Source organism: Thalassophryne amazonica, chromosome 9 (genome assembly GCF_902500255.1).
Source record: "Thalassophryne amazonica chromosome 9, fThaAma1.1, whole genome shotgun sequence".
Lineage (NCBI taxonomy): Eukaryota > Metazoa > Chordata > Actinopteri > Batrachoidiformes > Batrachoididae > Thalassophryne > Thalassophryne amazonica.
Window position 1 is genome coordinate 106,020,949 of NC_047111.1, and position 7,504 is coordinate 106,028,452.

Consider the following 7,504-nt stretch of genomic DNA (forward strand, 5'->3'; position numbering starts at 1 on the left):
TGTAAAACCAATATTGATTTTGCACAATTAAACTTATTTACAGTAAAAAGGAAATCTAGTTTCCTACAACAGTCAATTTACTGTAAAAAAAAAAACACGTACCAATAGGCATGAGAATAAAAAATATCTAACCAATAGAGAAAACAATTTTAAGCAGCCACCCTTACAAAGTTTCTTCTTTGCATTCTGTCCTGTTCCAGCAACTTGTTTCACCAGCAGTGAGTGCTGGGGGCCGTCTGCAGCACCGAGCCAAATACGGCCAGGCTGTTGTACCACTAAAGATATAAAAAAAATAAATACATTTGCACTTGTGTTAATGACAGCCGAGTCCAGGTTGACTCGCCGCTGATGATGTCATTAAAAGCAAAAGGCACATGTTGATGACTCAAAGCGTTTATCTTTTACAGAAGGTAGGCTAAACAACAGGCAACATTTCTATGCTGCAAGTGCGATCATGTGCTGGTCCACAGAACACTCCTGGATGGCAACCACCTTGGCACACAACCAGTCCATCACCACATCTCTAAAATATCCATTTGTCTGCAACAGCCAGGTGAAGCTGGGGGCTGAAGACATCATTCCATTATACGCCTGAAAGAAAAAGGACAGAGGGCATTAATCTGCATACATTCCAGCCTGTCCTGTGTACTAAACATAGTTTTTGGCATCCGGGCACACATTTGTGTGATAGTGCAGACAGGACGTTTCCAGTTCACAGAGGAACAGGCAGCGCCCGTTTACGTCATACAAAGGAAGTATGAGCCATTTTTATCCTGTTAACCCATACTCAGTAAGGATAAAACTGGGCTGTTGACACAGTAATTGGTTTTTTTTTATTTGTTGTTAAACCAGTTTTATTCTGGTTTGCAAGACCGTGCAGTGGAGGGCAAAGCCTGTCACCAGCCCCACGTGGCCTCTTCGCCCTTTTTCCTGAACAACCTTTGCTGGTGAATAAAGTCTGACTCTTATGATTATAGACGCTCATCTTAAAACGGAGAAAACAGCGAGGTGCTGGACTTGAAGACGTCTAATCACACGAACTGGACTGGATCTCTCGGGTTTCTATTCTAAACGCGGTGCCTCCGACAGGACGTGAACGCAGCACGGAGAGCGCCGCACTCTCCCTGCGCGGTGTGTTCACGGAGCACAGCCTGCCGATTACATTTAAACTGAAATTACCGTCGTATCACTCCAGTAAAGGGCGAATTTAGTTTTACTTCGAAAGGCAAAAGGGGAGTTTAATCTTGTACAGTCGACAGTAGTTTGTTTTTATTCAGAAACTAACAGACGGAGGGTTGCTCGTGTTTTCCTGGCGGAACGTTTTTTTGTTTTGTTTTTTGTTTGGGGTTAACCTACTTTAATGTGACCGCAACGTGGTTACCTTCAGTCTGGCAAGTAACTGGAAAATACTCCCAGTTACTTTCTCCCTCCTGACGCGTTTTAACTCTTGGCGGATAAGGTGCGATGAGGAGAGAATTTAACCGCTGGGAAAAGACACCAGACGGAGACGGCGAAAGCTAATCTCATCTTTCACAGCACACAGCGACCGGGCATCGACCACACGAACACAGGTAACTTTAACTCACCACTTCTGTGACATCTTTTTTTTAATGATTTTTGATTATGATGTATGTTGTAATAAAGTGTCCAGATAGTCGCTTTTTAAGTGTATGTCTGTGTGTATGTAGAGAAAGTTACATTGAGAACTCCATTTAAAAAAGGGCTAGTTTAACCATGCTGCTTTGTTAGTCACTCTGTATTACAGCAAAAAAAAAAAAAAAAAAAAGTTTAAATTTAAGTGATAATGTAAAGTGATATGAAACCATGCGTTTGAGGAATAAATCTGAAAATATGTGAAGCTGGAACTACTGGGACAATGCATACATCCATTGTTCTTTATGACATCATAAAGAGATTTTTTTTTTTCTAAGGCTAACAAGGATGTGACAGTGACTGTCAAATGTTCTTCGGTCTTAGTACCTACCAACAAATGACAGTACACTTTGTTGGGCAAAATTCCCATCATTGACCTTAATAGAGTTTACCAAATGTCACACCCAAAATAGCCAATATATGAAATTTGGTGTGACAAAAATCTTTAGCAGATTGACATTTTAAGTGTGGTGATATTCTTTTTTTTTTTTTTTTTTTTTTTTTTTTATGGGCAGTGTTTTTGCAAAAGAACATTGTCCAATAATCAGTTATGTAACAGTAAATCTTTATAATTTTAATATTTACAGTGCAGAAAGTTAAGAGCTCTGAATGTAGGTGGCTGTCAACTGACATTGATCAACTGATCCCAGGGCGCCTAATGGTGACTTCTGCTCCTACTGGCAATTAGGATGGGTTAAATGCAGTAGACACATTTCATTGTGCAGGGAACATGTTCTTCTGTGCATATGACAATAAAATTCCTTTGAATCCTTGAATAATACATTTGAAACAGTCATTCGACCTGGACTAAAGAGGTCCAGGTCGAATGACTGTTTCAAATGAGTGGTTACTGAGGATAGGCCAACAATAACACTCCAGCAAGAGTGCTGAAGACCTCTGCAAGCACAAATGACTAAGGAGATACCGATGTATCGTGGCTGCAGCAGAAAAATAATTGGTTTGGGGAGGTATAAATGGTCAGTTTGTCTAACTGGGTGGTTATTAATCAGGATCCAGGGCGGCTCTGGTGGATGCAGGGATGTATGGCACTAGTGCAGGCTGCCAGATGTGTCCTCATCTGTGCAAATGCATTTGAAATAATGTCTGACAAAATCTGTTCTGTTAAGAAAATACATTTTCGACATCATGGAAAAAAGTCCTACCGTTACACCACCTATGACATGTTGATGTTTTCAGAAAAAGCACTTTTATGAGTATACTATCACAATATTTTCCCAGTAAGTCACAGTTGCAAGAATAATGTGATGATTTGTGGGGGAAAAAAGGAAGTTGTTAAAGTTACAGCAGCTGTAACACTAAATCTTGGGGCTATGCTTATGGCAGCCACCATAATTGTTGTTCTGTGACTCTGTGCTTGTTGCTAACTCCTCGTTAGTATAGTGGTGTCCCTGCCTGTTATGTGGGGATCCGCGCTTTCATTCTCCGACAGCAAGAACAAGACATTTGTTTTTTCCACTCCCTTCATATCAACAAACATTTCATGTTTCAGTTATTCTTTCAGTTCATGTATCTCTGGAAGATTTAAGTTATTACATGTGCTAAGGACGTAGTAAAATAATTAGCATTTATTTATTTGTGTCTATATGCAGGAATACATCAAAACAACCACACAGATTTTGACGAACTTTTCACCACAGATAGATATTAGGCCTTGGAAGACTCCATTAAATTTTGGAGGCGATCCAGATTCTGGATCAAGATTTCACTTTATATAGGCTTTGAAGGATTACATTAAAAAAAAAAAAACTTTACAGATTCTCACCAAATTTGCACCACAGACAGATAGGCCTTGGAAGACTCTGCTGAATTTTGGAGGTGATCCGGATCCAGATTCTGGATCAGGATTTCAATTTGTATGCTTCACTTTGTCAGATTTTGAGGATTACTTCAAAACTACTAAACAGATTTTTACCAAATTTTCAACACATATTGGTGTTAGACCTTGCAAGAGTCCATTAAATTTTGGAGGTGAGATGGTATACTCTTACGAGCGCCACTAGCTTAGCTTATGTCAAGATAAAAGTGGACGCTCTTGTTTTGGCCAAACAACTAACCAGTTTCTGGGTATTCTGTGTTAGTACTCGCCTGCAGCAAACATACTTGATGAATTTCTGTGCAAAAACTACTTCCCAGTCCTGCGATGACAGTGCGTTTTCATGGGTAACAAAAACATCAGAGGTTTATTTGGCACAAGAACTTGTGTATCTTGTGTGTTTTTACGCCTAAATGATCGTAAGTCTATATACTCACACTCATTCAGCAGCATCTTCTCATGTCTGCAAATTCAGCGCTGGGTCAGGCGAAAGTAGTCCGGCGAGCTATCCCACAATGCCAAAATAGCAGAGATGTCACACCAACGAGAGCGGCACGCTGAGCAGGGTGGTGAGATGGACCCAGATTCTGAATCAGGACTTCACTTTAAGGGATCACTAAAGTTCTATGGAATCTAATCTGATTTTTTAAGTATTACGTCAAAACTACTTCACGGATACAATAACACGATGTAAAACCAAGATCAGGAAGACGCTGTTTTGTTTCAGCTTGTGAGTTAAATATCAGATTACAACATCTTGATCAGTTGTACCATTTTGCATCAGTATGCAATTATTACATTGTGTTGTGGAATCCAGAACCAGGGAAAATCCGGGTCACAATGTGAATCACACATCTTTTATTTTGAGTCCTTGGCAGATCTCCTTGCTCTTGTTTGACTTGTTGAGATCAGGGTGTCATGGGGCCGATGTAATAGTAATAACTTACCTAACTCACGATTACTGTAACAATATACACAGCAAACAAACAAAACAACAAAAAAATAATGCAGTTATAAAAGATAAATTTTAATTGTCCAATGTACATATTGAGAAGAGTTGTGATTTTTTTTTTTTTTTTTTTTTTTATATGTTGTATTCTTAAGTGAATACAGTTGTTACAGTATATTTTGAAATAGGCATGTAGTTATAAGATTAAAGATTTCATATTTTTTATAAAATGCATTATTAAAAACACTGAAATGTTCATGTTAAGAAAATAAAACTGTAGTCATTTATGGAACAATTCAGCTATTATGTCATACTGTTACAAGACTGTAACAGTATAACCTTATTCTTAAATAAAGTTGTCATATTTTCAGGACAAAAAAATTCATGCTCTTTTGAGATTCACGTTTTGATGATATGACCAAGTTTGGCTAATCATTGTGAAACTCGTTGTGGTTGGTGTTGTATTACCTTTCAAAAATCAGGTAACATGACCCTGGATTTCAGGAAGATGCCAGAGTTCCGTTTCCCCTGCCCTACATTTTGTATTTGATATTCTGTTTCAAATTGATTTAAATTTGAATGTTGAATCCTAAATTAGGTTTGATCCATGGGGCACTGTCAAAAAAGCTTCCCACTCCTCTCACGTTATTTGATCCACAGTTCTTACGGCTTTCTGAAGCCTCGCTCCCAGTATTAGATTACGATTTAATCAGAATCTCATGGATGCCGTTAACCCTTGTTTAACTTGAATGAAGAAGCTACAAACCAGGCGGTATACTCACATTAATGTCATTCATGTCCAAACTGGCCATCACAGCATCAGCAGCGTTGAACAACTCAGCTTGAACACAATAATTAATATGTGTCTTGCTCAGGGGACCTTGGTGCACAATTTTCACAGAAGGACTGAGCATTTTCCAGTTATCTCATTTGTGCAAGATTTCTCGAGATGCTTGATTAATTAGTTCTAGGAAGATGGTGCCTCTGAAATATTACATTGCTGTTCGTGCTTTGATTGGGATGGAACATGTTACACGCCACGGTTCGTTATGTATTTTGCTGTGAGGGTCACGACTCAGTGTGTTTTCACCAGAGAGGATGAAAACATGCCTGGACCAACTGCTTTTTGTTATGATGGGTGATTGTCAAAACAGAAAAGTCTTATCTGATTTTGCACAGCTGGGTCAGCATTCCTGGCATGTTTACACTTGAAATGACTTTGATCCAGCCTGCTTATTTAGATAGCTGTTTCTTAGGAATATCCAACCTCCCGTTTTGTGTCAGGTTTTGTTGGATGTACCTATGTGTTTATTTTTGTAATCTGCACTCTTCCTGTACACGCTTTGATGTGCGTTCATGGGAATAAAGCCTTCACAATTGTGTACTTGGATTTGGGTTGGTTTTGTTGAAATTTTACAAAGGGTGATGTGGTTTTGTCTTATTTGACAGCTTTGCTTGCAATGTGAGTGGTAATAAGGAGCACAGTGCAGATTCCTCAGGCATCAGTATAGTATCTGCGAGAATTGAAATAATTAGTCCATTAATTGACATTGTTTCCTCTAGGATTGTCCTCTTTCACAGTTTTATTCCAAAATGGAGTAAATTATTTCCCTCAAAATTGTATTCACAACACCCCATGATGACAACATGAAAAAATTGCTGTTTTTGTTTTTTTGCAAATTTATAAAAAACAAAACAAAACAAAAAACTAAGAAACCACATGTATATAAGTATTCACAGCCTTTGCTCAACACTTTGTTGATGCACCTTTATCAGCAATTACACCTTCAAGTCTTTTTGAATATGATGCTACAAGCATGGCGCACCTATTTTTGGGCAGTTTTGTCCATTCCTCTTTGCAGCACCTCTCAAGCTCCATCAGGCTGGATGGGGAGCGTCGGTGTACAGACATTTTCAGATCTCTCCAGAGATGTTCAATCAGATTCAAGTCTGGGCTCTGGCTGGACCACTCAAGGACATTCACAGAGCCTCTCCTTTGATATCTTGGCTGTGTGCTTAGGGTCATTGTCCTGCTGAAAGATGAACCATCGCCCCTGTCTGAGGTCAAGAGAGCTCTGGAGCAGGTTCTCATCCAGGATGTCTGTACATTGTTGTGCATTCGTCTTTCCCTCAATTCTGACTAGTCTCCCAGTTCCTGCTGCTGAAAAACATCCCCACAGTGAAGCATGGTGGTGGCAGCATCATGCTGTGGGGATGTAGTTCCTTGCCACAAAGTGGAGTTGGCATGTGTAGAAAAGTGTAAAAGTTGGCATGAGTGTAGAAAAATATGGCAAAACAATCAAATGAATGTTTCTGTCCCCAACTGTGAAATATAGAATTAATCAATTCCACTGTGATTTTGAGCCATAAAAATGGATAATAATTTTTTCAAAGAGACAAACAAGTAGACAAATAGATAATTCAACAACACTAGGGCATTGGCATTATCAGCTGAGAGGTACTATGTAGATAAAATTTTGTAATCAGAGATTAAATAAGCAAAGTGTGGTAAAATACTTTATGAAAATTTGTATAATACTTTTGAATCCATCTACATGAGTGCTTTGGTGTCACAATCCCACCACATTGCATATGACTCTGTTTCATTTAAAGAATACTGAGCAGAGTAGTAGATATTGGACTGGTGATATTGTGGTGAAATTGGATAAAACATTGACCCAGTAAAAGAACAGTTGGTCTGATTATCTCTCTGTTCTCTGTCGGCTTTATGAAGTTGTGTGTCATTGTGGGACTTATGAGTTTAAGAAATTGAATTATATTAGCCATCACTCCGATTCCACGTTCAGATTTTTTTTTTTTAAGATACAAGTGATAGTATGTGACACTGTTCACTCCGTGTAATGAGAGTTTCTTTTGTTGTTGTTGTTAAAGAAAACTTTGTTTAGTGAATCAGCACGTGATGCATATCAAATTCCATGCTTTGTATTATTTTCAGCATTCATCAGTGGAAAAACTGCTGAACATTTCCTTCCTGATATATAATACTGTTGTTAGTATCGCATTTAAAAAGTATGAATTTACGTACAAACTGCTCAACACGGTCGGTT

General features: G+C 38.6%; 1 protein-coding gene across 5 annotated transcripts in view; it reads left to right on the forward strand.

Annotated features, from left to right (window-relative positions):
- Positions 1-1,160: 1,160 nt before the first annotated feature.
- arhgap32b (Rho GTPase activating protein 32b) overlaps positions 1,161-7,504 on the forward strand; it is a 264,214-nt gene continuing 257,870 nt past the window's right edge. For all 5 annotated transcript variants that reach the window (XM_034178901.1, XM_034178902.1, XM_034178903.1 and 2 more), the window contains exon 1: positions 1,161-1,571. The gene's annotated coding sequence lies outside the window, so the exon portion shown is untranslated. The remainder of the gene's footprint in view (positions 1,572-7,504) is intronic.